The sequence below is a fragment of the Pezoporus occidentalis genome, unplaced genomic scaffold (genome assembly GCF_034315485.1).
Source record: "Pezoporus occidentalis ecotype Australia unplaced genomic scaffold, CSIRO_AGI_Poc_V1 ctg2, whole genome shotgun sequence".
In the NCBI taxonomy this organism is placed as follows: Eukaryota; Metazoa; Chordata; class Aves; order Psittaciformes; family Psittacidae; genus Pezoporus; species Pezoporus occidentalis.
This window is the reverse complement of record NW_026913855.1, coordinates 17,756,570-17,782,205: the sequence shown is the minus strand read 5'-3', so window position 1 is coordinate 17,782,205 and position 25,636 is coordinate 17,756,570.

Here is a 25,636-nt window from a genome sequence, read left to right as displayed (position 1 = left end):
CAGCAGTTAGGCAGTAGTTGAACCCTCTTCTGTCTGTGTTTGTAGACAGTACTCCATATTTTATTTATCAGCTAAAAGCCAAGAAAAGTAACAATAACAAGAGCAGGTTGAGTGCCGACAGCAGCACGTGAGCCTCAACACCACTCCTCTCCCTTCTCTTGCTTCTCTGGAGCTCCTGTGCCCACTGTTGACTTTGATCTTACTTAGTTGAGGCCTCAGTGAGTGCAGGTCATAATCTCTGCATCTTTTGTCCTCTGCTGAGCATAGTGCTAGTATTTTTAAGCAGTTTCAAACAAACAGGCTCTTCCTGCTCAGCTCATTTAATAACCAGATTTGCTAGATCTCTAGCCATTATTTGGCAGAGGGCATAATAAGTACTTGCTAAGTCCTATCTTGGATTACCTTTCCAGAGTTTTAGGCTGGGGAAATAAGAAGTGTCCTTCACTTTGTTTCAGTAGGAAAACCTGTTTTTTTTTTTCTGCTTCCTTTGATTCTAATCATAATATTATCCTGGACAGAGACATCTTCAAGTAAAAACTAGTCAGAGGCTTTCTGAGGACCTAAACTGAGAGCGTGTTAACAGAAAGCTCACTCTAGTCTCCCCCTTGCATTGGACTGTCCAGCCAAAGTAACTGTACTTCTAATTATGAGGACACAAGTTGGAACAAATCCTCCACAGCAGTCCAGGAATCTGGATGTGCTGACAGCTGCTTGGAGTCACATTCTGATTAACATGGGTACCTCCATTCTCAGGAGTACTGGAGCCTCCCACTGAAAACAAGAACAATCTCCAGGCCTGTTACCTTGAAATGTTAGCAAAAAAATGAGAGGTAACTTGGGGAAAGAACTAAAAAAGGTGTAGCACTCCCATATTACAAACATAATTTTAAATGGACTTTCAAGGAAGTAAGAGAATGAAAAAATGAGTATTTCCTTCTCTTTGCACCCCTGCTAACAAGATAAAACAACAGTCTGGGTTGGTGACCTTTCTAAATTCAGGGACTGAAATACATCATTAAGGGTGGCAGAGGCAACAGCCCCTCAGAGGAAGTACAAAGAAAAGACATAGACAGCCCAAGGAAGTAAAAGGAGTCCAAAGGTTTTGAATAGAACTCATCTACAAGCAGAGAGAAGGTGAGAGGGAGATTTCTCTCCTTACTTCCCCTCCCTATCAGTCAAAATCCAAAGCAGGAGATCTGATGTACCCTTCCAACATTTACCCTGAACATCTCACTAAAATAATCTGTGGCTTAACAGAATGATAAAGCCTGACACTCCTAATAGGGTAAGTTTCAGACCTAGGTTACATTATTTAAGACTGACTGTGAGGCCAACAGCTGAAACTGTAACAGGGAGTCAAAAATTTTGGAGAGAGAATAAAGAAAAAAGGGATTATGTGCACCTACAAGTGCGATTCAAAAACAGGAAAAGCCTACTCTTGAGCTACAGTCAGCCTCTATTCACTGTAGATGCTTATTGCTGTATTGGATCCCACGTTATAATTAGCAAATGTAGCATCAAATGATGAACATTTGATTTCGTTTGCAAACATATATATACACAAGATGATGTGTCGTCAATGCAAAATACAAAGGCTTAACAAATTGTGTAATTATAAATTTCCTGCAGATTTTCTGCTACTTTTCACATAGTATTTGAACATTGCTCACTACGTTATCAACAGCTTTTCATTATTTAAATATTTAAGCAGCTGATTACCACATTTCTGCATTACACAACTATTATATTTGGTACTCTCATACAAAAGTTACAAATATAAAACTGACATTGTACGTGAGGGCTTTTCGATCAATATAATACTGGCTTTGCGGATAACAAAAACACATATAAAATGTGTATTTCTCTAAAATCACTACTTATTTTTATTATTCCCTGTATTATACAACATGTGACATAATTAGGGGAGCCTACTGGAGCTCTTAAGGAGATTTTTGTTTTTCTATTTGATGTTACCAGTGTTATTTTCCTCTATACATACTTCAGAGAAGCGCTAGTCCAATAAAAACTTTACTTCCTAAGGGAAACTCCCTTGCAGAGCACTGTCAGCAAGAGCTGTTACCAGACAAATGGGAAGAAGACACATCAGAGTCAGCTTCCCAAATACGTCTAAACTCACCCTCATTTTCCAAGCAATGTGAACAAGAGATACAAACATACTAAAACATTTCCTGGAAGACTACTGGGAGACAAGCAACAATTTTGCAGCAACATACTATAGACTTACAAAATATATACAAGTATTTAATACAGTAATATTAAATGAACACTCTGCTTCTTTCACATGTCTGTGCACAATGGGAGCCTCTTTCTGTTCAGTGTCTGGGCACTACTCCTTGATCAAAAAAACCCCAAAAACCAAGCAGCAGCCTCTCCCTCTTTCTCCTCTCCCATGAGTATTTCGATTCACATGGCTTTGTTTGTTTCACTGAGAAATGGAAAAAAGACTAAAGGAGGGTCAGACACTCAGAACAGTCTACATTTCTTTGTTCTTATGAAAGGGTGACATCTATCTAAAACAATTTTATTTACTCATATAGCAGAAGGTAGGAAGGACTTTGGAGGCAGAATGCAGAGTCAAATCTGGATGGGCAGAGGTAATCGAGAAGGGCTCTCAGAAGATCATGCTGACAGATCAGAAGTCTGTTTAGCTCTTGGACACAACTTGGGTGTTCTTACTGACAAACATTGTCACCTAATTCCTGGGAGGATTTCATCAGTGTTACAAAGGATAGCAATAATCCCACTTAAAATGCCTTCTACAAAAAGGCTTCTTTCACCAAGGAATTGATTCAAATGAGGGAAGTCTCATTTCTTTAACGATCACTAAAAAATCCAAACTCATGCTTGTCTGATACATGTCTATAAAAGTGATATGACACATGCATGCATACACTTTTTAGTTGTAGCTCTCCAAATATGCTAATCCAGGAATAATTCACATTCCTATTGGACCAAACAGGAAATCAAGGACTAGAGGAGAAATCCACATTGTACCACCACTATTGGGCAGACTTTGGACCTTGCCTAGGACTTTGACATTTAAACATGAGCATATTCAGTGAACAAATTTCTTACAAGAGAAAAAATTGAGAAAATTCTTCATTAAATATCAGCCACGTCTTGAGAGTTTGTCACACATTTTGACAGTAACTCACCAGTCCCAAGTAAAATATTTCATTTAACTACCTCTGCTTTGAAGCTGTAAGCAGTAAATATATTTTACTTAAATGACTGATGTAGAACCAAATTTGGTCACAGCATGATGCTGAGCTAGCATGGCAAAATAGAAAGAGCATCAGCTACCACTGCACACTGGAGTACCCAAGAAGTACAACCGGATTTACAAGGTGAGTTAAAAGCTTTAGGATGTGTTCCATATAGAAATGAAACACAGTTATCTCCAGGTAGGTGGTGGGATTTTGCTGGGGGCTTTATTTTTTTTGACCAGATCAATCACTGGGAATTCAATCATCAATATCTAGTGACTCAATCACTAGGGAATATCAAGCAGAACTAATAATATATTTTTGGACCCTAGAGGAATGAATCTTGAAGTTTAGAGACATAGAGTTCATAGACTGTGTACAGCAGAGAAGTTTAAGAGACTTTCTCTACAGTTTTTTTTCATCCCTTCATCAACCCTAAGATGGATGCATGAGGTTGGAATAACAAACAAAACTAACTATACATCAAACATTGGAAATTAAAAGACTTGCACCTTCATCTTTTCCTCTTCTGCCCCACATGACGTACAGCAGGCTAGGGAAAAAAAGAAAGTAAATAATAAACAAACTTATGGGCAAGCAACCTCAGCCTTCAGGACTGCTGTGGGATAGAAAAATAATCTTACATCAGGTATGCAGACAGTCCTTCTTGAGGAGACATCCTGTATTGGGAAAAAGACCATACCTTGTACCATGAAGCCACCTCTTAAACAGCTGATAAAATAACTGTCTCTAGCTGGCTTATCATCCTGGAAGGCAAACTGCAGAATATGAATGGAAGTCAGAAAAAAAGAAATCTCTTGGACAATCATTGCCTTGCAAGTAAGTACACTTGGCCTCTGAGCTGGTTAAGCTTTTTAGCCCATCTACACTCCAATTCAAGGGTTTAATAGTGCTTTGGAGATGCAGTTATGGGCCACCTACCTTACAAACTATAATGATGCTGTAATGAGCATAGTTCACTCTCAGTTCCAGTGCAGAAAGGGATAGATAGGGACAACATCCCACATATCGAGGATGAGAGAACTAGAGAACGGTAACCATACCATCTTTCCTTAAAAGCTCCTCTGGCTCTACTTTTTCTACTGGGATAAGATTCAGAGGCACATAACATACCAAGCTGACTTCCATGTTAACCCTGGTATATGGACACTATGTGGTATGCCACGTATTAAGGATGAAAAACCTTCTGAGCAAAATGAGCTTTATTTTCAAAACAGTGGTTTGGAGGTTCACCCACACAGGAGGGAAATGATCAAAGCAAGGTCAGTGATGTTATTTGGGACAGCCCTAGACCACAAAGCACAGGCCTGACTAGCTTCTCTTAAAGTTTAGGAGTGCCTGGAAATGCTCAGTGCCCAAGCTTCTTCTAGAGGTAAATTTCAACCACAGATGTGAAAATGATCCAGGGTCAAATATACAGTGGAATGGATATTCTGGAAAGGGAAGAGGAAGGAAAAGACAAAGTATTACTAGTATACTGGAGAGTAGGGAGAGTTGACATCAAAGAAAATACACCAGGTAGGGCAGAGAGCTTCCATGACTTTAAGCTTTGAGTTGGGCATCCCAGGAAGGCCTGGATCTCTTGCCTGTGTCTGGTGCTCTGAGCTAAAATCTTTAGCAACGGAAATAAAATGAAAACCAAAACTCTTAATCCTCAGCTGTATTTTCCTGAAGGTTGGCTCAGGATATCTAAAAAGGCGGGAGCCAAATGTTTACGGTTTCAGGCTTTTTTAACCTGGGTTATAAACACCGGCCAGTGCTCCTGGCTGCACCACCCCATTGCCACAAAGTGATCTGATGAGCTGCAGTGCAGTCTGCAGCATCTATCCTGCAGGCATCCAAGATGATAACAGTAGAGGCTGCAACTGATGAATGATGGCAATAGGCGTCTTAGGAATAGCAACAGAGGTGTACATACTATACTATCTGCCCCTTCTTGTGTTAAGTTCAGCCCTGTTACTATCAGTTCATCATAATACAATTGTATTGCACCCATCCACAAAACCAAGGACTTAAAAAAAAAGAGGAGAAAAAATTCTCTCTTATTCAGACACTGAAGATGGGACAAGAATGAGGCTGGTACAAACATTTCAGCCAAATAAACAGGGGAATTGAGTAGATGCAGGAAGTTTGTAGCAGAGTCTCACTTCAAAGACTGTAAGAGCCTGCATAGCAGGCTTCAGCATAGTATTTTCATAGGACATACTAACAACAAAAAAAACTGATGAAATTTCACATTGTTCGCAGTGAAAAGAAAACATTAGTTCTTTTTCCACTATCTTTGCTTTGGTTTAATCTTGCCCTGGTGTATTTTAGCTTAAGCCAATTTGGGATGTTAACAGCATACAAATATGCTTTTCCCATGAGCTGCCAGGGAAGGTTTTTTTGAGCTGGAATTGTGTTAAGATGATTACTTCTTTTAATTTCTTCTTAATAATAGAGCATTTTTAATTGTTTGAATTCTAACAGCTGATGTAGCTATTTAGAGTCAGGAAATGCAAGTGAAGACTAAGAAATCCTTTAAATATAAAATCAGAACTCTCGCTATGCCATGGCAACAGCAATCTTTCATTAAATAATAGATTCCTCAGGGTTGCTCTCTCCATATTGACAAGATCATTTCACAGGGAGAGGATTTAAGGGAAAAGAGAGATCTTACTGAAGAAACAGAATCGTTATGAGGAGCAATTAACAACACATATCCCACATGTCACAGTGGGTCTTCTCCTTTAATTCAATGAAAAAGACTGATTATCAAAATGCTTCCCATTTGAATACCTCATCCCTAATGCAGTTTGCATCAGGCTGCATTTCCCTTCCGGCTGACATCAGTAGGAACACTGGATATGTTGAACCTGCCACCAGCAGTCTGAAAAACCTCTGTCCTCACTATTGCTCATACCTTCTAGAAAATTGCCTGCTCACACAGATGGGGCTAGCTCAGTTCCACTAAGGGGTCTGCTGTCACATGGATTCACACTTTGCCATTTTCCCCAGATATTTGCATTTTCATGTGTTGGTTTTTTTTAGCATCATGTCTTCCCTTCAAAATCCATGCAAACCAGTTACACTAAAACTAGCCCAGAAGTCAGCAGAACCTCCACACCACAGGCACTTTAGGTAAATGATCCATAACGAGTGGTAAGTAAAGTCATATTTACATGAATACTCTGTCTGTATTTGCTGTCACAACAAAGGTGGGATTGACAGAGCTGTGACAAAAAGTGCTTGGCATATACACGACACTAAGTTTTTATTGTTGTGTTTTTCCTATTTTCATTGCTTATAGGAATTGTTGTGTCTTCCCCTCTGAATATCACTACATGGTTTCTTAATGGATACCTAAGCGGGTCCTTGTATTTCCCCCCTCCTTTTCTGAAATTCCATTCCTGGCCACAAAGAGTTATCCTTTACATAAATTAGTGAGTGAAGGTATTTCTCTTTTAACCACATATCCCAGAGTAAAGAACAATACTAAGAACTTAATCACAGCTCAGTAGTAGGCATTCTAAAGGAGTTGTATCTAAATTGAATGTTAGGCAGTGCAATCCTGAGGTGCTAATGGTGGCCCACGGGCTGGATTTCAGTGAAAAATCTGGGTACAGCTGCAACTTGTACTAGTGGGAGGTTTTAACTAAAGCAAAAAGTTTACACAGATTCTACTGTATTACTGCCTAAGTCCTCTGTCTAGACCTCAGTTCCAGAAGGCTTTCCTGTGGGGAAATGTTAAAAACTAACCCACACGGTTTTCTCTACTTCAAAGCTCCTGGGGTATCTTCCACCTTGGAAACCATGGCTTCTTCACAGCAACTCAAACAACTGCATAACATTTGCACAAAACCCAGTGCCAAACAAAAATCTAATTGAAAAAATTTCTCATTCTGATTTCTCTTCAAATTTAAAAAACATTTAAATGGAAAAAAAGTGGAGGTATTACAGAAACCAGTCATGGAAAGAACATAACCACTCGGGTTTTGGTCTAGAAAATCAACCCTGTTTCCAAAAATCAATACTTTAACAAGACTTCATATTTTTTCGGACAGTAGCTGAGCACACTGAAAGAAATATTCCTGATACTGTTGGGAACATAGTAAGAGGAAATCCCATACTTGAGAAGAATCAGTGATGATTTCTACTTTGCATACTAGGATTCCCAAAAACTAAAGGTGCCTAAAAGAAAGCACACAAATAGGATGGAAGATGAAATTTGATTTTGTGCTTGCAGTGTTCATATACTAGCAATGAGCCCCAGTGATGGGACGGTCCTAAAGGCCTTAAACATCCAATGTAGTAACAGTATTTTCGAAGTCTGTAACTGACAGCTAAACCTGTTTTCTTTCTCTATTTTTCTTAAGATTATAATAGAAAAAAAGGCCCTATCTTCAGAAGATATTTATCAGAGATTTACATATAAAAGCTGTATCTCCGAAAGTCACATACCTCTTCACGCACAGACACGTGAGCAATGGGCTCTCTAGTATAAGCAGGTGTACTAGCCTGAGATTACAACATAGGCACACACACAGAGCCAGCAAGAGATATTAAATCTGATGTTTCAAAATGTTTAGACAGGATTAACTTTAGTTTTAACACTAGGCACTCCTTTTTGGTACTACCTTACACTGGCCTCCTCCACCTTTGAAGCCTCTGTTTAACAAATCTGACCAGGGATTTCTCTGTCACAGTATTGTAAGCCTAGACCTTATCATAGGCACACAGACTCCTTCCTCTCATAATACTTATGTGGGGTTTGTTTGTTTTGTTGTTGTTGTTGCTTGCTTTCGATGGTTTTGAGGCATACGCGTGTGTGTTTGATTTTAAGACTCCCATCAGCCTGACTTACTCAGAAATCTGGTGAAAATGCCAGAAAATGTTAGCAGAGTGATCTTGCCCCTACATTCACTAACTTCATGTTACATCTATTTCTCTCCTGGGCATACCTGGGAGATGAGTACCTCGGGCTGCTAGTGAGTCTTTCGTGGGCCATGGCAGGGCGTCAGAGGAAAGTCCAGAATCACAGCTGGTTTATGGTTAGCAAAACCCAATCTTCTGCTCTAAGTTTGGGGAGAAGGGAAGGACAATATCTTGCTTTAATTTTCCTACAAGTTATGCATAGCAAGCAAGATAACATAAACTAACACTTGCCACATGTTTCTCTCCTCCATGTGTTTTCCAAATGCATTTCTTCCACATTTTCTAACCAATGCTAGAAAACTAAAACCAGTTTACTAATAATAGAAGATTTACTGATGTGTTCGGAAAGTAGACACCTCTCTGTGTTTTACATCCAGTGGGTCAACTATTTTATTTGAGGATTGAATTGACTTCAGGCAGAAGTGCACAAGGGCACAACTTAGATGAAGTAGTGGTTTTTCCTTGTTTTATAGGCCAATCATCCAGTACTTCAGCCTAACACCTACTCAAAATGACACATCTCATTTCTCCTTCAGGTTATATTTGCTTTGTTATTTCTACTGAGCCACCTGCAGTTTCTGGAAGCACAGTTTGGTGGCTTTCTGCTCTAACAGTATGTATAAATGTAAATGAGCTGTTTAGCACATAAACTGTTCTCAGGAAGATTCACTAACTAGAGATACAAGATAAGAGCAATTAAAAAAAGCTGTTATTTAGACAACAAAAATGGCAGGAGATCTTTGCTAAAGGGTCACTTCTAAAAACTAAGTGTCCCACTTACCCAGAGCACAGGAGGTTTGGCTGCCTGTTGGCACTGAAAGTTGTATTTAATACTTCAGAAAAGTGAGGAAAGAAAAAGCACGAGCTTGTTCCCCTCTATGGATTTATTCATCATGGAGAAAAGCCACTGAAAATGGGGTGTGTTTTTCCCAGGCTATTTTACATTCAAAACAACAGCCCTGTCTGCACTGGAAAATTCCACAGTATGTTTAGACCTACAGAGGGACTGAGCGAAGGGACCTGGAGAAAAAGGTGACTGTTTTAATTAGACTGAATAAGGGTAACTATGCTCACAGCAAACTTCACTCAGCCCTTCTGAATTTTCTCCAGAAAAATCAAAAAAGCCAGATTCTAATTTGCTGATATTTCTAAAATCAACAATATTGTCAAAAAGCCAAAAAATCCCACATGCTCCTCCACCTGTCATTTACCTTTTTTTTCAGACATTCATATGTAAGGAAAACAAGTTTTAGAACGGAGGCACCGCGTTGTTCTAAACAGTGTTTTGTGGTGGCCGGTGCTCAGCTCCCTATAAAAAGCAATGCCCTTGCTGAACAATATGCATACATACATACATGCACTCTATACATACACACACTCTATACATACACACACTGTAACAAAGACACAGATATACCTTTGCCCTGTTTATCAGGTATTCATAAACACATCAGTGCTGGTTCCAGCTGTATTGCTCTGAAATCATGAGCAACCTGAGAAAGGGTTTTATATGAAGTACCTGTACGTACAGCACTCTAATGCTTTGCATGAAACACATTTAGCATAACACATGCACATAAACACAAACTGCCCATGCGGGAAACTTATTCACTATGGTTATTCAGAAAACTCATTAAAAATTACAAGGCATGTACAACTGTATCTGAATCTTTGGTTTGTTCTTACAATTCAGATGATAGTAGAGCTGGGAATAAACCCTGGGAGCTGTAAGGGCATTCTGGAAGCTAGATTGTAAGCTAACCAGAGCTTCCACTTTGCTTCTAGAATAGCCATGTTATAAAAATTTTTCTCTGAGTAAAAGATCCTTTCCAGATGTAGCTAGATAATACTGAACTCTGTTTCCACTAAGAGCTTTAGGAATAGTATTAGCTCACATGGAAATAATTTTTTAACTAGCTGGGAGTGGCTCCCTAACAGTTCCTGAAGCTGTTCCCCCATGCTCATATCCCCTCCTCTTTGGCTTATTTTAGGAGCTACACCCAGTGTGCAAAATGACCTCTGCACCTAAAGAGGCACAATCTATTTTATGCGTGGAAAGAAAGCAATATTATGACTGACTGGCCAAAAACATCACAAGAGCCAAAGCAGAGCTTTGTATGGTTTTCACCTAACAAAAGCCAGCAAGATTCATCTGTCTTAATGATGCAATGATGCTGTGATAAAATACAATAACTTGAGCTTTACAGGGTCCTGGAACATAATGACAAATGCAGCTTCTTATATGATGATACAAGAAGCTGAGAAGCTTGGTTAAACTGGACTTGTATCTTCTTGAAGTGTGCAAATTTGAAAGTTCCTCTTCATATAGTCTGAGGTCAAAAAAATAGAGGATTGTATAAAACTCAGTGATGGTGGAAGGGTCAATTGTATTTAGACATGACAGCAAAGATTCAGAGCTTTAGCCTGTGTATCCTTAACCATCAGGATCATTTTTCAGCTGATTTTTCTCTCACTTTGTGTCTTAGCAGATTCTTTGGCCTGTTCACTTATTTTTTTTTCTAACATTTATCTGTGTGTATTTCTGTGATATTAGACTCCAAAATATCACAGCAGTCAGAATAGTTTATACCAGGACTAGTTTGCAAATAATGAAATATGTACATGCAAGATGACAGGGAAAGGAGAGTTTAGAGTTTAAAACCTTCAAATTCAAGTGGAACATAGTTATGTGGATGACAACCCTAATGCTGCAAAATAAGGAGGAGTAAGGGGATCAGCCAGAAATAGCAAATACACAGAATTATTTGCCAAGTAAAAGACTACTCAGGTAGATAATACTGATTAGTCAGAAGAACAGAGAGAATAAAAAAATACAAGAAAGAAAGAAAATTCTCTCTTCAGGTCAGGAATTTCTTAACCACTGTAAGAGATGTATCCTCAGCCTGTCAGAAATACACCAACACATTTTCACTTATCTGTGAACTCCAGGTTATATTGCTGCAATGCAGCAGACCAAGTGTCTTTCACACTGCTTTGCCATGAATTCCAGAAGGTGTAATGGGCTTAGTAATTACTCCTGACTCCTATACTGGTGTAAGAATACTTTAATAATTCTGGAAACCTTGTGTATTTTTATAAAACATAAAAAACATCTTCTGTGGATGTTCTGGTGAACCAAGAGAGCTGAAGCTTGCCCTAGTTACAGGAAGGAATAGCATGCCAAAAGTGGGAGGAAAGTGGTTTTATCCACACTCCTCTCTACTTAGGATCTGGCTCGTTATAGGAAGCCATACATCTTGAGGAACCACATCACTTACCTTGCAAGCTCCCTACTCTCTGCTTTCGATCACTGTAATGGAATAGGGGTTTCTATGCTGATATTTTGTGCCAGGTCTATATCAAGGACCATCACTGTGTGGCCATGATCTCCCACAACATGTGTTTCACTATGAAAACAAACTCATCAAGAAACAGGAGATGCACCAGACAGAGCTTGCATGGACTCTGGGCTTGCCTCGTATTGTCAGTACTGCAACCACAGCACAGATTGACATGTATTTCTCCAGCTTAAATTCCCTTGAACATGTTTCTATCCATAAATAAAACTGACACAAGTGAATGAAGTTTTTCCTCCTACAGGCTGGAAAGAAAACTAGTGTGAAATATTTAGAGGTAAGACTCCTACTTTCAGGATGAATGAATGGATAGAGATATTCAGCTCTTATGTGATTAATAATTTACACATTCTTTCAAACTGCATTAAATTGCCCCAATGCATAGCATCTACTCAGAATTTAAAATATCAAATTACTTTATGAACTTATTCTTTCCGCTGGATACAGCACCTGCTTTGCATTTCAGAATGAGGCTGCATTTCCTATCTCTGTTGTTTATCTTCCACTCGGAAACTGACCTAAGAAATTTCATTATTCTGCAATAATATATAGCATTAACACCTATTTTAGTCACAATCCTCAGAATGCAAATACAATAGCTGTCACAGCTATTTAATTGAATTTTACATGCCAGTTTGGAGTCACTTGCATTTAAATCCAACTTAGATGTGGCTGACAGCTTAAATATCACTATGCTGTAAGCCAAGAAGACAAACCAGTCAACCACAGCACCGCTAACTATATGGATTTCCCATTTTGCTAATGTAATTCCCTCCAGTTTACATGTCTTGTAAGCAGTATCTTTGGAAGTAAACAACTGCAGGAAGAAAACACCAGATTCAAAGGCGGCTTCACTCGTTCCCTTTGAAGAAGATGGCCACATGAGATCTGGAGTCATGCACTGCAGACCGCAGAGCTGGCAGGCACAAGACCTGTATTATATCTGGACCCACTGCTTATTTCCCTGTGAGCTGCTAAAGCATACTTAACTCCAAAGCAAATAAATACAAGGTAGTGCACCCCGCTGCTCTGAAACCATACAAGCCAATGACAATGAATATGGTGGGTGACACATACACCGCAGTGCCCCAAAATGAGGGGAGTCTTTCCTTCTCCTTGTCAGAGTGGCTTAATTCAAATATTGATCATATACAGCCTGTTGAAAAAAACAGGCAGTTCTCACCACACACACTAGGGAATTAACTGCCCCTCAGAGTTACATATCATGGAACAACCACTGTCAGTCCCTCTTTTTGCCCTCTTTCCCACTTATGTTCAAAAATTACTATTTACTTTAGTGTATGAAACAGCTGCTTTGTAGTAAGACAAACTTGGCAAGTCTGAGGCATCAAAACCCGACCAAGTTTTGCAAGGCATGATTTATAGTTCCCTTTTACTTGTACAGTATGGGGGGAAGCCAAGAGTGAATAATCCTTTTGGGTATCAGGAATCCAAGCGCTTTGTATCCTAGCGATAGCCAGCGTGAGACAACTGGTCTAAACATATTTTTCTACAGATAGCCATAATTCTAAATTCACACATTAAAATTGCACACATCATTTATTTTTGCTAGATTTTGGCAATACTGTTTCTTACCAAGGTTCATCTAAACCTGTAGAGTTTATAGGATGTTCCTACTTCATATAAGTGATCTACATCATATGGTATTTCACAAAAATTAGAGAATGCCACCAATACCACAGATACAAAGCAGTTTTTAAAGAGAAATCTATTCATTTTTTAAGTTAAAAATAAAAGTACAAAATCCCATGTACACTTGATTTTAGAACCAGGGGGAAGCACAGCCAGGTGGAATAGTTTTGCATAGCCACACAGGTTAGATTTTATTAAGAAAAAAAAAAAAAGATTGTATCGTATAAGAGCTCTACCTTTACAAGTGTTCATTCGTGTTGACACACAGGTCCCAACCCAGATGCCAAACTTTTTGTTTTCTCTTTTTTTTGTTTTGTTTTTGTTTTACAACTATGTCCTTATTTAGCTCTTTTCTTGTTGTGCTTCTTGTTAGAAGCAACACAAAGCAATTCCAGCTGATTTTGGCCAAAGAGATAGAATACGTGCTATTTCCACATACCAGAAACCAGCTTATTTTAAAACCAAACAAAACGAAACAGATCAGCAACCCCAGTAGAAAAATACATGTCAAAGAACCAGAATCTGAAGTTTGAAGCAGTGCTAGTGATTGGTTTTGGCATCTGGTGACAAATTTATTTCAAAAAGGCTATAAATCACAGGATTGAGTCTCAGCCTCCACTAGTGCCAAACACGGCACTGATGTGAACGGCTCATCATTGCTACTCTTGCTGCTGAAACATGATCCAGCCTGCAGACAATATAGCAAAAGCACAGTTCGCAGCGAAAATTAATACAGGAAAAGATTTACTGAGCTGAATCCCATTCTACAAATACCTGAGCATGTAGGCACAGAGAATTCTCCTGTGTCTGTGGTGTCAAGGGCATCCACTCCTCTACTGAACTCACCAAGAAGTGTGGCACATTGCTCAAAGGACTCTTATTTAGTCTGTCTGCAAATCTTTGTGGGACACACAAACAAAGTTATTATCTGCAGATTCCCAAAAAGTTCAGTAAGAAATAATTTCTTAAAACTTAGGGCATTGGGACTGATTTTATTGGCCCATTTTGCTGTGTTTTCACAGAATCACTAGAGCTGGAAGGGATGTCTGGAGATAACCCAGTCCAACCAAGGCAGGGCCACCTAGAGCAGGCTACACAGGAAAGTGTCCAGGCAGGTTTTGAATGTCTCCAGAGAAGGAGACTTCACGGCCCTCCTGGGCAGCCTGTTCCAGTGCTCTGTCACCTTCAGTGTAAAGGCTCTCTAGTAGATCAGCCCCCACCCTGTACTGGTACCTGGGGTTCTTCCTTCCCTGGTGCAGTACCCTGCACTTGCCCTTGTTGAACCTCATTAGGTTTCTCTCTGCTCAATTTTCCAGCCTATCAGGGTCCCACTGAATGGCAGCACAGCCTTCACGTGTATTAGCCACTCCCCCCAGCTTTGTCCCATTGTCAAACTTGCTGAGGGTTCAACTCTACCCCTTCATCCAGGTCACTGATAAACTAGTTGGATAAGACTGGACTCAGTACGATCCCTGGGGAACACCACTGACTATGGGCCTCCAACTGGATTCTACTCCACTTATCACAACCCCCTGAACTCTACCACTCTGCCAGTTCTCAATCTACCTCACTGCCCATTCGTCTAACCCATACTTCCTAAGCTTACCTGTGAGGATGTAAAGGGAAACAGTGTCAAAAGCCTTACTGAATTCAAAGTAGATAACATCTGCTGCTCTCCCCTCATCAACCCATCCTGCCACGTCATTATAGAAGGCTATCAGGTTGGTCAAACATGACTTACCCTTAGTGAATCCATGCTGACTACTCCTGATGATTTTGAAAAGTACACTTCACATGCAGTCCTGACTCTTTTACCTGGATCCCTGTGGAGCTCTTGAAGAAAACAACATGACTTTCAATGTGGATGGAAGGAAGTTCTATGCCATTGGAACAAAAAACTTCATGTTGGTCTTTTTTAAGTAGCAATTCCAAAAGTAAGCCTGTATGGCTTACAAGGAGGACACCTGGAAGTCAGACTTTCTGATGTGAATGAGGAGTGAAGAAAACAGGAGCAAAAAGCTTTCACCGTTGCCAGAGAGAGTGAACAGAGATTCATGGGAAGAAAGATGTAAATTTGGTGTGTCTGTGTGGATGTCTCTAAACATTCTGTCATTTCAGTTGAAAATAAATAAATAATCGACAAATCACATTTTAAAGTACAGGGCTCCTGCGCTGTCTGCAGCAATGAAACAAAGACCTGGAAGGACAGGGCTACACAGCCAGGGCAGATACATAACCCTGAGGAGGTTCTGTGGACACTGAAGCCTGACTTTTTTTTCTTCTTTCCAAGTTACCCACTCAGTGCTTCACAGTATTAAATTAAAATGCACATTCTTATAAACCAAGTCCTTTATAAGGTAGACAATATTGAAATAATACCATTCTCTTTACAATAAAACTCCACTTCTCCACTAAAATGAATTTTGCTTAGGAGCTCACAATAAGATAAAAGCAGCGGGATGCAGAAGAAATGTAAAACCTGGTCACTAAGGGAACTTGCTTTTAGGTCTTTATTTCACTGTTCATGTCTAGGGTTTTACACCTTTCTCTGCCAAACATTTAGCAGGGAAGCTGGCACAAGTACAGTAAAACCAGTCTCTCCATCTGAACCTGCAAGAGACACCTGATGATAAAGTATATGAAAAAAAACCATGGTGTGCAAGTAAGTCCACAAATAAGACACAAGACACTTTATAGGACACAAAAGTCTTTCCCACTCCCCCTTCCACACACACCTTGGTTAACTGTGAAAATAATCAGTCTTTATGTTACAAAACTAGGACAATTTCTTGATAAAAAAAAAAAAGGATGTTTCTATGGGAAAGATGGGTAGAGTACAAAAAATAAATGAAAGAGAGAGGAAAAAAAAAAAAACAAGAAAAAGATTTAGGTAATTAAAAAGAAAACTAGTAAAGACCAGGATCAGGAAATAGCAGTTTGTATCAATCTATTTAACTGATGGATAATAAGCACCAGAGGGAGAAATTAAACTAGTAGCATGAGCCTTCAAGTCTCAGAAGAGAATTAAAAAGCATAATGTCTCCTGTTGGGAAGACTGAATCTTTCATTTGGTTTAGACAAAATACAATTTATAGCTTTGGCAGCATTAAGTATTTTTTTAAAGACTAAAATACACATTTAGATTTCATATTTGCAGTTTTCAGAAAAGCAAACTTTGTGTTTCAGCTGATGGGAATACCTCAAGAAATAATATTGCCCTTCATCCTACAGGTACGCAGACAAACATACAACTGCAATATCAGCAGCCGCCCACTTTTCTCAGACTTCTGAGACCAGAGCCATTAAAGCTGCCCCACAAAACCACATAACTGAGAAACTTAAAAACAAAAACAAACAATCAAAAAAGGAGTCCAGACAACCAAGGAAAACAAAACTGCCCAAAAGAAAGATAGAGTATAATCCTTCTCCCTTTAAATGGTGGCCTAAGTGCATAAAGTGTCACAAATCCACACTATCTAAACACAATTAAGGAATGTATTGATGCTAGATCTCCTTAGGCCATGACAGGAGACAGTAGGGACAGTAAACAAATTTTACTCTTCATTTAAGGCCTCTTCTAGCAGAACAGTGTGAAGCAGACTTGGTGCAAATGAGAAGGCCAGTGAAATCAGACACACTTTGCTCCTCCTGAGCCAAATCACTGCTGAGAATTCATCAGCGGTCCATAATATGCAAAGAATGATAGCAGTGATTTTATGCCATCTATGATGTACAGGTGTCTTTAATTACATTTTACAAGCATGAGAAAGAGCAGTCATTGGGTAGATACCATTAAAAACAAGAAAAGGTTAGAACACAAGAAAAACTGAAGTTTGGCAACAAAGAACTCCTGTGTTCCCAAGGAAAGAGACACATTTCATCTTAGTCAGAACTGCCTGGACAAGTATGTCCTCTTCCATTTAGGGTAGGGTGGGAGGAAGGCTGAATGAACTGCTCTTTCGCACAAGCTTTCCCAGATGCCCCTGATTATCCCCCCAGATGTGAGAAATGCATCTATCTGATGTGAAGAAGGATGAAATCAGGAGGTTCTGTAAACCCTCACTGAACTCTGCCACTGAATGAAAAGATTTGTTCCTAGGTTTATCATAATAAAAAAAAAAGACCCTGATTTTTACTTTTTATTAAGTATCTGAATAGCAAGTAATGAACAAGATGCCGTTGATAAACTGTTTACAACATATCCCTGCAGTAAGCCTCAAATTTAAAAAGGCAGCTTACAGAAGGACCCAACATTTTTTGCTGATAAGGGAAAGCAGATTTTTCATTCAGCAACTTGAATGTATTCCAGCTACAGAAATCAATAGCTTCAGAGGTCAACAATGCAGAGGTGCTGAGGCTGAATCCTGAAGTGAATAGAAGGCAGCTAATACTGGAAAAATGCCAAAGCTACACTGAAATTATTGGTGGCACCCTGACCTGACACAGCAAACAGAGGAGGAGATGTTGGTTAAGTTTTCAGTAAAAATGCCTGCAGTACTGGAAAAGGGCAGAGCAATAGCAGGAAAAGCAAGATATTATTAGCACTTTCAGCCAAAATGGGTTCTGTCAAGGCAACATGACTGCTACAGTTAGAAAAAGCAAGCACTGCTTTTCCTGGCTGATACAATCTTTGAAGAGGAGAACCGAAAAGTAGCAGGTAATAGTAAAAAATTTTTAGCTCCAAAGCTTACTAAAAACCAGCTGGGTCAAAGAGCAGACAAGCAAACCCCATTTGAAAGGCTGTGTTTATTCAGAAAAATGAAAAATTGGGGGATAATGGCAAGATGTGCAGCTGAAAATGGGAAATGAAAGCAATAGAAATTAACAGAATTAGAAGGGGGTAAAGTCTTTCCTTTGTAGTGTGACTCCTTGACTAAGTAGACAGCAAGGAGTGTCAGATGGTGTCTGCTTGCCACTCTGTTTTTACAGTGCTCTGCAGGAAGGACACCACTATCCTACTCACTTAGGACCAATTCTCCTGCTAGAAGATTCTCTCAGCAACCCAATTCCTGAGGCCAATTATCATGCCAAAACAAATTATCCCTGTAGGATGGTAGTACCAAGCTGTTTAATTCTAGGCAGGTCCATTACTTCCACTGAGAACATGGAGAAGCACAGTGCCACAGCCCTCTTCCCATGGCATGACAAAACCCTTGCACCTGTGTGCTGTGGCTTTTTGGAACATCCACCAGTTCTCTAGCCTTGGCCTGAAGTTGTCCCAGCTGCTGTAAGCAAAAGAGCAATTTGTGCTCTTTTGTTTAGCCACCACCTTTGCAGTTGCTCCTGAGTCCTACATGGGGAGCATGAATTTCTTCCTTTCAGCTGGGACCTTCCCCAGACTCACTTCACCAAAGAATGACTGGCTGAAAGTCCCTCAGCGAGGGACAGAGTGGTTAGAGAGAGGTGCTCACTTTCACTGGAAAAATCCACTTGATCAGACTATGGAAAGAAGGGGAGGAATAAATTACCCTAGCAGACCAGAGTGATCACACAGGACATAAACCGGGCAATCCTGCTGTGGAAGCTGTCTGCAATTAAAAACGAAATTGAGGAAAAGATGCTTTTGCCATCTTGGTTAAACTGAGCAATACCTTTATAGACCCATTGATTTCACCAGGATTTTCCCAGAAGGCAGATAATACTTAGCATCAGGAAGACAGAAAAAGTGGATTGGGACATCACATCCATTTGGGTTGCAGCAATATTTATGGATGCCTCATAGATCAAAGCCACATTATACTAGGCATTGAGCAAAAAACCCACAAAGCTCACCCGTTGAGCTGCTACTTGCACACTTGCAGAAACACTGGTAAATACAGACGCCTGGGTAGAGCAGTGGTAGTAACAAATCTGCAGGATAAGCAGAAGCCACAACATGCAATTGTTAGGTCATGATCAAGTGTTTTTGCATTTTCTTGCTAGAAAATAAAATGAATCACGCCTAATTTCCTTTAAATACATGTCGATACAACTCTTGTTGTCCTCAGCTTTCCATTTTCAGTCAGTGCTTAATGCATTCCTCTCCTCAACACATCCACCCAATTCTGAATCCTCTCTTTTCCCACCCTTCCTCAGCCACCCCACCTCCCTCCCAAAAATATACCTTTTTTTAAAAAAAAATAATACTGCACTAATCTCTGAAATTTCCTTCTTGGTTCCCCCTACCAATGTGCACAAGGACCTCCTCAGAATGCAGCTCCATTTCAGGATCTGACATTAACCTCTACAAAATCACAGTCACAATATCTTGGTATTTATTTCATTGCTAAAAATACAAAATTTGTCCTGTAACATGACAAACGGTTTGTTCTGTTAGAGACACTGTTGCTACTGAATAAGGAAAGGCATATTTTCTAACTTTAAAACTCAATATAATTAAACTGAGAGGTTAATATCAGATTCCTAAGTAACATAGCTCTGCTAATGTCAATTATTCTTTGCAAACACAGTATGAATTTTGATTAATGAAACAAATCAAGTGAACCTGCACCAGTATGTCAACCCATAGTACTCTGTATGACCTTGAGGTGAATGACTGTATGTTCCTTTCCCCAAAGGGTATTTTCAGTTTTTTCACTTTCTTGTTCAGCCTTTTCGTAACCATGGACTGTAAAGAGTCACTTGGAATAGTAATACCCAAAGAGGAAAAAAAATAAGCACACAGATGGCTTTTAGCTCATGCATCAGGGCTCAGACTGCACTACAAAAACAAATAATCTTCCTGAAGCAGAAGTCCTGAATGTCAAAGAAGAAAATAATGTATCCTCCAGACTAAGATGCAAAGTGGGAGGCAACACAGCACAGACAACACCTGTTTGCCTCCTTAAGCCTTCAGACTCTCTGGTTATCTTCTCTGATCATGTTTCTGCTTTCCCTAGGGAAGTCAGTGCTTCATGTGTATTAAATTCATCACAGAGCTTTTACTGCACAAATAGGCCTTGCCGCTAAAGTGCCTCTAGCAATAGTTTGAGGTAGCTGGCTGCATCCCGGCAACATTTTCAACATTACCCGACTGGATGGGAAAGGGCAACGTTCATGCTTTTTCAGAGGCTGTCAGGAGACTACAGTACTATGCTACAGAAATTACATGTATCTTACATGTATGGCACATTAGATATAAAAGAAAAGCTTCTACTGTCATGTTCTACATTGAGCTCTCACTAAAGCAATGTCACAAATCAGTAGAAGAGGCCCTTAATTTGATTTCTTCAATAAAAACCAAGAAAAGTCTAAAAGCCTTAAAAAACAGATTATTTTTTCCTACCAAATAGTTGTATTTAATTTGGACAAAAGAAGCTTGCTTGAATGACAGAGTTTACTTAACACAAAGTTTTAAAATAAGCTGAGTGCCATACAACCCATCTGCTAATCATGACTACGAGAAGAGCAATGTATATTCTGGGACTGATTTATATAGAACACAGGGCTGATAGGATTACCTGGCACTTTTCAAATGCATGTATCCTCACTGAACTTTTCCATGTTTCATGAAACTGAGTTTATTCGAGTGGTCCAGCCAAAACTGTTCATTAATCTTTGGAAAAGCACTGCAGAAAACCACTCCAGCCTTGCTGCTTTCTCATTTCTCTGGGAGAAGGGAGGGGAACACTCACACTGGTACTGCACAGCCAGTGAACTGCCTGACAAATTTAATTCAGCAATACAAACAGAACTCAGCTCAGAGACATGCCCAAGATCATATTTCCATTTGATTAGCCAAAGCACATGGAGTTTGTGCTTACTGCAGGAAGACAGAAAACAACTTGATCTGATAGTAAGGAAAGCAGTTGAATTACTAACCCCTCAACATTCTGGAAGAGATTTTAAGTGCTAGAGTGAGTTCATACCACGTCAGCACTCTGCATTACATGGCTGATGCATTTTTGATCTAGAGACTGTGAAATCAGACTTACTGCCAAAACACAGACCCATACTGCACCCCTACTGCTATTTCTCCTAGGCATCTCTTACCAATTTCTGGTCTGGAAAGCTGGGAAAGGAAGGCTTAGAGGGCCTTTGTTCAGATTTTGTTGCCCATAAGCATGTTCTTGTTCTGGGTTCCTGTACACCCCAGCAATTAAGCCAGAGAACTGAGCTATGCAGATCCTCTCAACCTCAAGAGCTCCTTCTTGAAGTAAACTTTGATAGTGTCCTAAGCACTTTGCTCAGAGGGAAAAAATGACTGTGCACTTTCACAATGCAAGTGAGCGTGTGCAATTGCTCACAATAACAACTTCTGTTTTCTTCCACAAAATCCCAGCAAAAACATTTTCTAGAGCACAGGGAACACAAATTCACCTGTAGGTGAATTGGACTGAGAGACTACACAGATGAACATGGTTGTCTGCTGTTCTCTCCCCGCTCTCCAGACTCCAATACAGTGCCAGCTGGGCTCAAAATGCTACAGTGATATTTTCTTGGCATGGCTTTTTACAACATGTTTAAGAAAACTAATTATTAGAAACACAGCCCACCTGCTGCATATGCTCTTCCTCACTCCAAAATTAGTTGGGTTATCAGACAGAAGGGAAATAACAGTAGGATCAACTTCTAACTTGCAGGTAATAACAGCCTCATCAAAACTAAGGCAATTAACATGTTAATTATGAATCTAGCATACCCACTAAAAATCACAAGAACATGTGAGCTGTAATCTTCTTAAAAATTTGCTTCCCATTGAAATAAAAGCATTAGACTTCTAAATAGTAGTTTAAAATAAAGGCAATAATTTGTTTCCAGCTGGTACAATCATTTAATAAAATGCCTGCTGTGTCTCCAGGAATATTCTTCTTTCCCTGGCAACAAACATAATTACGCTAGTTTTGGATCACCCGTTAAGTCCATCACCAAAGTGTTCTCACTGTAAATACAAGACATTCAAAAAGAGTAATTTGTCATGTGGAAGATAAGGAATTAAAATAAGCATCCCAAAATGGCCAAAAAAATCTAGCAGAAGGTTGAAGTCACCTCACTATTATAACTATTCATCTAATGGTTTAATAATAATAATAAAAAAAGCAGTCTTGCTTTCTTCTCAACCAAATCTAAAATCCATGCTTTGTAGGTGTTAAAATTAGCACCTTCAAGCTGCAAAGAGGTAAGGAGAAGAGACAGCTTCTGAACAGCAATAGGCTGGATGCAAATACTACCCGGAGCTGTAGTTAATTACCACACTGATGTTAATTGGCCTTGTTTGTCAACAGACAAAGAAGAATGAGGTGCTAGGTGTTGCTGAAGGGTTAAAGGAGTGCTGTTTGTAAGGCTCCTTTCTTTAAAGATACTATTTACATAATGTATAATAACTACTTCTCTTCTTCAGGTTCCACTGCAAATATTTCAGTAATAAAGCCAAAAGTGATTATATTGTTGTTTTTTCTTTTTTTTTTCTTTTTTTTTTTTTTTTTAATCATAAAGCAAAAATAAGAGAAAAGAGAGGAATAAAACTGTCTATGGCAGAACTGTCCAGTGGTACAGTATATTTTTCAACAGTTTGACGAAGCAGTTTGTTTGGACAAAATTCCTGTGTGTTTATGAAGCAATGTTATTTAGCACTTTAAGCCTGTAGCTGACATGCATTGTTCCCAAGCAGTGTGATCAAATCTGAATAGTAAAAAGAACACACTTGGTTTTCTTTTTCCATGAGTACTTTTATAAATCATAGAATCATAGAATAGTTATGGTTGGAAAGGACCTGAAGATCATCAAGTTCCAACCCCCCTGCCATGGGAAGGGACACCTCACACTAAACCATGCCACCCAAGGCTTTGTCCAACCTGGCCTTGAGCACTGCCAGGGATGGAGCATTCACAACTTCCCTGGGCAACCCATTCCAGTGCCTCACCACCCTCACAGGAAAGAATTTCTTCCTTATATCCAATCTAAACTTCCCCTGTTCAAGTTTGAACCCGTTACCCCTTGTCCTGTCACTACAGTCCCTAATGAAGAGTCCCTCCCCAGCATCCCTATAGCCCCCTTCAGATACTGGAAGGCTGCTATGAGGTCTCCACGCAGCCTTCTCTTCTCCAGGCTGAACAGCCCCAACTTCCTCAGCCTGTCTTCATACAGGAGGTGCTCCAGTCCCCTGATCATCCTCGTGGCCCTTCTCTGGACTTGTTCCAACAGTTCCATGTCCTTTTTATGTTGACGACACCAGAACTGTACACAATACTCCAGGTGAGGTCTCAGGAGAGCAGAGTAGAGGGGCAGGATCACCTCCTTCGACCTGCTGGTCACGCTCCTTTTGATGCAGCCCAGGATACGGTTGGCTTTCTGGGCTGCAAGCGCACACTGCAGCTGGCTCATGTTCATTTTCTCATCAACCAACACCCCCAGGTCCTTCTCCACAGGGCTGCTCTGAATCTCTTCTCCACCCAACCTGTAGCTGTGCCTGGGATTGCTCCGACCCAGGTGTAGGACCTTGCACTTGGCATGGTTAAACTTCATGAGGCTGGCATCAGCCCACCTCACAAGCGTGTCAAGGTCCCTCTGGATGGCATTCCTTCCCTCCAGTGTATCAACCGAACCACACAGCTTGGTGTCATCGGCAAACTTGCTGAGGGCACACTCAATCCCACTGCCCATGTCAGCGACGAAGATGTTAAACAAGACCGGTCCCAACACCGATCCCTGAGGGACACCACTCGTTACTGGTCTCCAGCTGGACATTGAGCCATTGACCACAACTCTTTGTGTGCGGCCATCCAGCCAGTTCTTTATCCACCAAGTGGTCCATCCATCAAACTGATATCTCTCCAATTCAGAGACAAGGATGTCATGTGGGACAGTGTCAAACGCTTTACACAAGTCCAGGTAGATGACATCAACTGCTCTACCCCTGTCTATCAGTTCTGTAGCCCCATCATAGAAGGCCACCAAATTGGTCAGGCAGGATTTCCCCTTAGTGAAGCCATGCTGGCTGTCACCAAGCACCTTGTTGATTTTCATGTGCCTTAGCATGCCTTCCAGGAGAATCTGCTCCAAGATTTTGCCAGGCACAGAGGTGAGACTGACTGGTCTGTAGTTCCCTGCGTAATCCATTTTCCCCTTCTTGAAAATGGGGGTTATATAAACGAAACACAAGATAACGAGAGACCCATCTGATAGCATTTCTTGAAGAATCAGTCAATATCAGCTTCATAACAGCAAGCGTGCAGTGAGGTGATCATAACTCAAGCACACAAGCCTAACAAGGGAACACACAAGTACAAGGAGGATGGGAATAGCTGTAGGTACTGCAATTTCAGATAAGAACCTCATGAGGTTCAACAAGGCCAAGTGATTGCATGATCCTGCACCTGGGTCAGGGCAATCCCCCATATCAATACATGCTGGGGGATAAAGGGATTGAGGACAGACCTGCAGAGAAGGACTTTGGGGTACTGGTGAATGAAAAGCTGGACATGAGCAGGCAATGTGCCTTCACAGACCAGAAAGCCAATCAAATCCTGGGCCACATCAAAAGAAGTGTGATCAACATGTCCAGAAAGGTGATTCTGCCCCTCTTCTCCACGCTGGTGGGACCCCACCTGAAGTACTGCTTCCAGCTCTGGAGCACTCCGCACAGTAAAGACATTAACCTGTTGGAGTGGGACCAGAGGAGAACCACAAAAATGATCAGAGGACTGGAGCACCTCTCCTGTGAAGACAGGCTGAGAGAGCTGGGGTGGTTCAGCATGGAGAAGAGAAGGCTTTAGGGACACCTTATTGAGGCCTTTGAATACTTAAAGGTGGGTTATGAGAAAGATGGGGACAGGCATTTCAGTAGGGCCTGTTGCAATAAGACAAGGGGCAACAGTTTTAAAACAGAAGATGGGGGATTTAGACCAGATATAAGGAAGAACCTTTTTAAAGTGAACTGTTTTTACAACTGTAACAGGTTGCCCAGGGAGGTGATAGATGCCCCGTCCCTGGAAACATTCAAGGTCAGGTTGGATGGGGCTCTGAGCAACCTGACCTAGTTGAAGATGTCCCTGCTTACTGCAGGTCCCTTCCAACACAAACAATTCTATGATTCTGCTAATAATCATATGAAGTTCTCAGCAAATGCATTCATTACTCTGTTAGGAAAAATGTAGCAGCAATGTAAAAGCAGCAGTAAATAAATATGTCAGGAAATTTCGTTGAGCAACAAAAAACTGTACTATAAAGTGACACGTACATAACAACACAAAAGCATATTCAAAACCCAGCTATTTATTACTGACTACAGCTTTACTAGGGAAAAAAAAACCCACCCAAATGTTGTCCTGCTCACTGTCAACAGTAAGGCTTTTGATTAAATAACTGGTCTGACTTTTCCTGCTCCTAGCAGTCCGAGAATAGCAACAACTTAAAAATTTGCATGTGTTTCCCCAAATGAGTAACACCTAGGTTGTCTCACTAGCCCATTATAGACATATGCTTTTACCAAAGCAGTGCTTATTCTCACAGCCTGTTGATATTGCAGAAAACAAAGGTCCCTGGGCT